This window comes from Hevea brasiliensis, chromosome 7, assembly GCF_030052815.1.
Source record: "Hevea brasiliensis isolate MT/VB/25A 57/8 chromosome 7, ASM3005281v1, whole genome shotgun sequence".
Classification (NCBI taxonomy): Eukaryota; Viridiplantae; Streptophyta; class Magnoliopsida; order Malpighiales; family Euphorbiaceae; genus Hevea; species Hevea brasiliensis.
In genome coordinates this window covers 22,922,388-22,928,360 of record NC_079499.1, presented here as the reverse complement: position 1 = coordinate 22,928,360, position 5,973 = coordinate 22,922,388, and the positions used below count along the sequence as shown (strand labels likewise).

The 5,973-nt window shown below is 45.4% G+C and overlaps 1 long non-coding RNA gene across 1 annotated transcript; it reads right to left on the bottom strand.

The window, feature by feature from the left end:
• Positions 1-3,761: 3,761 nt before the first annotated feature.
• Positions 3,762-5,585, bottom strand: LOC131181525 (uncharacterized). The gene is made up of 3 exons (XR_009150054.1): positions 5,569-5,585; positions 5,068-5,126; positions 3,762-3,829 (listed from the first exon to the last, which is right to left on the bottom strand). It is a non-coding gene; the product is annotated as an uncharacterized LOC131181525 (long non-coding RNA).
• Between the last annotated feature and the right edge of the window lie 388 nt (positions 5,586-5,973).

The window sequence follows — 5,973 nt, the reverse complement described above, 5'->3', positions numbered from 1 at the left end:
TCTATCAGATATTATGGAAGCCGGAACTCCATGCAATCTGACTATTTCTCGAATGTAGAGCCGGGCATACTGTGCCACAGAGTATGTAGTCTTTACTGGTATGAAGTGTGCTGATTTGGTCAAGCGGTCTACAATTACCCATATCGAATCATATCCTCGCGTGGTACGAGGCAACCCAGTCACAAAATCCATAGTGATCATTTCCACTTCCCATTCTGGGATAGGGAGCTCTTGCAGCTTCCCTGACGGTCTCAGCTGTTCAAAATTCACCTTCTGACAAGTCAAGCACTTGGACACAAAGTCTGCTATGTCTCTCTTCATGCCATTCCACCAGAGCTATCTTTCACATCATGGTACATCTTGGTGGAACTCGTGGACATCAGCAGTGTGTAGTGTGCCTCTCGCATGATTTCATTCCTGAGGTTGTCCACATCGGGCACACATATCCTAGAACCTTGCACTAGGGCGCCATCATTGGCAAATCCAAACGCACCACCTTCACCTTGCTGTACTCTTTCTATGATCTTCATCAATTGTTGGTCTCTGTGCTGGGAAACTCTAACTCTGTCCCTCAAGTCTGGCCTTACTAAAAAGTGAGCCAACAATACCCCTCATCCGATGCATCTAGGATTAAACCTTGATCCATCAACTCATGTACCTCCCGAATCGGTGGTCTCTTCTCTCTTAAATGTGCGCCAAACCGCTGTAAGATTTTCTCGCTCAAAGCATCTGCTACAACATTGGCCTTCCCAGGTGGTACCGATGGTGCAATCATAGTCTTCGTAAGCTCCATCCATCTCCTCTGTCTCAAGTTTAAATCCCTCATTGGAAGATGTACTTCAAACTCTTGTGGTCGGTGTATATCTCGCACACTTCATCATACGTAGTGTCTCCAGTTTTTAGTGCAAAGACTACACCGCCATTTCCAAATCATGGGTGGGGTAGTTCGCTCATGCCTCTTCACCGCCTTGAAGCATAAGCCACTACTTTTCCATTCTGCATCAAAACACACCCTAGGCCAACTCTGGAGGCGTCACAATACACGGTGTATCCTTCACCACTCACATGTAGTGTCAACACAGGGGCAGTGGTTAGACACTCCTTGAGCCTCTGGAAACTCACCTCACATCATCCTGTCCAAATGAATGGAACATTCTTCCCGGTCAACTTAGTTAGGGAGCCGCTATCCTGGAGAAATCTTGCACAAATCGCTCAGAGTAGCTTGCTAAACCCGTAAAACTTCGCACCTCGGATCGTTGTAGGCCTAAGCCAATCGATTCTGACTTCAATTTTCTTGGGATCCACTTGAATACCGTCACTAGAAACCACGTGTCCCAAGAATGAGATGCTTTCTAGCCAAAATTCACATTTTGAAAATTTGGCGTATAGCCGTGCTCCTCAAGGTTTGCAACACCATCCTCAAGTGCCACACGTGTTCTTCCTCGGTCCGAGAGTATACCGAATGTCATCTATGAATACGATGACAAAACGCGGTCCAAAATGACTTGAACACCTGTTCATCAAGTCCATGAAGGTCTTTGGTGCATTAGTGAGTCCAAAAGACATCACCAAGGACTCATAATGACCATATCTTGTCCTCGAAGCCGCTTTGGACACGTCCTCATTCCCGATTCTCAATTGATGGTAGCTCGACCGCAGTCTATCTTGAAAAGAATCTAGCTCCTTGAGCCGATCAAACAAATCATCGATCCGAGGAAGTGGATACTTATTCTTCACGATACCTTGTTCAAATTGCGTAGTCAATACACTACCTCAATGACCCATCCTTCTTTCTCACAAATAGAAAATGAGAAACCCATGGTGAAGTGATCTGACGTATGAAACCATTGTCAAAAAGCTCCTGTAGTGGCTCCTTCGACTCTTTCTGCTCACTGGTGCCATCCTGTAAGGTGGCATTGAAATGGGGTTTGTACCCGACACAACATCGATGCAAAACTCTATCTCCCTTCCTGGTGGCAACCCTGGAAGCTCCTCTGGGAAGACATCCATATATTCTCTGACAACAGGAACATTTTCCTTGCTGACACCTTCCACAGAGGTATCTCTCACCAATGCCAAATACCCTTGGCATCCACGCCTCAACATTTTCCTAGCACTAATTGCCGACACCAAGTTATATGGAGCCACGCTCCTGTCACCATCAAAGCTAAACTCTTCCACACCAGGTATGTGGAAGTACACCTTTTTGTTCCTGCAGTCTAAGGTGGCGTAATGAGTTGCCAACCAATCCATCCCCAAGATTACATCAAAATCCATTACTGGTAAAGGAACCAAGTCTGCTGGGAGGATCTTTCCATCCACTACTACTGGGCTACCCGGAAATACCATGTCTACTTCTATGTTGTCACTAAGTGGGGTAGCTACTGACAAAGGGCACTCTAAAGTTGTAGGGTTTCTACCCAATCTCATGGCAAACACAGGGGAGACAAATGAGTGCGTAGCACCCGGATCTATTAAAACACGAGCCTCATAAGAATGTACTGTAAGAATACCGCCACAACCGCATTTGAAGCTCGAGCATCCTGGTGGGTCGTGGTGAAAACCCGAGCTTGACCCTACCCCGAGTGGCGTAACCACGATCATCGACTTCTACCTCTGACCGCCTCCAAATCCACGCCCCTTGTCCTCGGCCTGTTACCGAATCGATCACTGCCATGTTGGAAGCACCGGATACAATTGTCGAGGAACATTTGCAATGTAACCCCGTGACCCCATCCGTGGCTCATCAAAACAGGCGATCTCTAGCAAAGTGGCCTTGGCCACACACCAAGCATACTCGACCCCATCAAACAAGGTCTGAATGTCCTCTTCCACACTGCACACGGTGCCAAAGAGGATCTGAACGAGCAATCGCCTTGCCTGAATCGTTACCACCGCTGGATCCGCACTCAGTTCGAACCCTCGGGATTTGTGTCTAAATCCACTCCTCTTATTTCTGCTTCTTCCTCTGTAAGTAGTTTGGCCACCACTATCCATAGTACCCATGTGGGGAACACCTGAAGAACCCTCTGCTCTGTTTTTCTTTGCTCTTCCGCTGTCATCCACAGCATAGCTAACCTCAATCTGTCTGGCTCGATCCACCACCACATCAAAAGACGATCGGACATCATGGCCAGTTCGCATACCTCTGTCAAGCCCCTTTAGGAATCTTTTCACCTTCATCTTTTTGTAGCTATCGCTCTGGGGCATATCTGCTCAATTCGAAATTTGCAGTAGCATATTCATCTACTGCACTGCCATTCTGTCTTAAGGCCTCAAAGGCCCACTGTTTCTGATCTCTGAAGCTTTCTGGCACAAACCGATTGACAAAAAGTTCCACAAACTGAGCCCATGTCAAACCCTCCATCCGGGGTAACACGTAGTCATTCATCCATTGTCTAGGCATAGGCCCCATGACGTGCTGCATACACTCTATCAGTCTTCTATCACCAATCAGTAATTCGCTCTCGCCGTCGCAGAATCTAAAACCGATATGCGCGTCGACACATCATAAGTACCGCACCAACTTCTTGAAGTTTATGATCCGCTTGTAAGATTCCTCTCGTGGTGCGGTGGATCTTTGTGGAGGATGGACCATATACCGAGCCATCATGTCGATGGTTCTCTGCATCACCAGAGTAGCCGCCATGGGGTCCATGGGACCTCGTGCCATAAAGGACTGCTCTCAGATCGGGTTGGCTGCTCCTCTACTTGAGCAGCTCTAGGCCTCCTACCCCGCCTCCTGGCAAAGCGCCATCCTCGTGCCGACACTTCGTCGGGCACATCTGGTTCTGGTGCAGTGGCAGCTCTCCTGCTTCTACGCATTTTCCTGAAATTCAGCAGCATTAGCCCACAAAATTCAAAACTGCACATTATACAGCTCTATAGACTCATATTTATACATAACATATGGAGCAGAAACTAGAAGCAAAGATGACAATGCAAGACGAATGTGGACCCTATATTTCCGCATGTGACTCCTATTAGACTCTTCCCAACACTTTAGACAATATTCCCTAAGAATCTGGAGCCTAAGCTCTGATACCACATTTGTCACGACCCAACCGATGGGCCGGACTCCAAGACTAGGACTGGCCACCTAAAGCCCCGAGGCCCGTAGTAAGCCTTAACTGCTCATTTACCCACTCGAGGCCCATTGGGCCCAAATTAAGAAACCAAACGGACAGAGTCCGCCATAAAATGGACTTTCCAACGGGAGTTTTGACTCACCCGACCTGTAAACACAATAAATAATCAATTGGTGAGATCAGCTCACCCTCCACATACTAATCATCATAAAATAAATGGGAGCTCAGCTCCCTCATCCAATCCATCAAACATACATAACATATTTAAGTTTACAGTCCAACATGATAAAAATATTACGGACCAAATTCAAATAAATACGCTAACACATGCGGAAATTCTAGGAGTAATTAAAATTACACAAACATGGATAAACAACTGCGAAGGATAAAAGCGAGTTAACCTGCAACAAAATATCCTCCCGTGGCTGTAAAAATTTTTGAACAGAGTGAGCGTTCGACTCGAGAGTAAAATATCAATCTTAACTATAATCTCTATAACTATCTGAAACTAATGCAACCTGTAGAGTGAAATGCAACATTAACATCATATTCACATCATAGCATCAAAAAGGTAATTTGGAGCACTCACACACCCTGTAACATCATTCATAGTATATGGGAGCTGATCCCCTATACAGCTCTCTTAAATCCAACTGTGCCGAAGAACTCAATCGGACTTCCACTTAAATACCAAATCGGGTCCCAAAGAACTCAAGCGTGTCTACCCGAAGGACCGGGTCCCAATGAAGAACTCAAGCCGTGTCTACCCGTCCTATCCATAGTCCACACCACATCACACGCACGCCAACGCACTTGCTCCAAATTACCACAACAACACTCATGGCACATTAACAGTTATCAATGCAACATAATTCGTGCCTAGAGTTTAACTACATAAATATATGCATATAAGTGATGCATGGGCATGCTGAACATATAATAATATCGAAATTACAGTTAAAATTAATATTTTACTCACAAACTTGACGACAAATTACTGTGACGGCTGGGCGGAGGAAGAAGGCTGTCCCGGCTCACCTGACAATTATATTACAATTATTTAATACAGTCTGACTCAATACAAACAAAGAAAAGATCAAGTACGTCTAAGTCGTGTAGAAAATCCGTGAGTCTCCCTATACCTAGGACCTACCCAACTGAAAAAGGGCTAAAAAGCACTTCTATATTCACAATCCATATATCAACAGTTCAATCATATCACACAGCCCCTCCTGGGCCCATCAAATCAATCATCCATCACAATACGAAAAATTTCAATTTAGTCCTTATTATTGATCATTTTTGCAAAAACTGCCCAAACAAGCTCTAAAAATTATAAAACTTTGCCCCACGGTCCTTAGCAATATTACTAAGCTATTGCAAAAAGAATCGTAATTTTCTAAGCTACCACGAATATTTTATGGATTTTTAATCCTATTTAAGCACTAGAAAATTACGAAAAAGCAAGGTTCGGGTTTACCTTTGCCGATTCCGACTTGAGAACGCTCGGGACGTCTGACAATGGGGGGCTAGCCAAAACCTCGGTCCAATTCGGAGACTTTTCCGGTAACGGGTCTGTCTGGCCCGAAATTTGCAGACCCGGTCAACTGTCGAATTTCCACGATTCGAGGATACCTACACGAAGCCCATAACACGGGGGTTAGTACATAAATTTTTTCAGAATTTTCTAAGCTCATTTAATGCTCGAAATTACACTGCGAAGTTTCGTGGGACCCACCGAAAAACGTTGTCGGAAAATTTTGAAATTAATATCCCGCGAAGCCCTCGTCGAGTGGAGCGTGCTGGTAGCCTCGATTTTCTCGTGGGATTCACGGTTTTCGAGAAATCTAGCCCAAAAGTCGAAATGGGCTAAAATCTTCCCGAG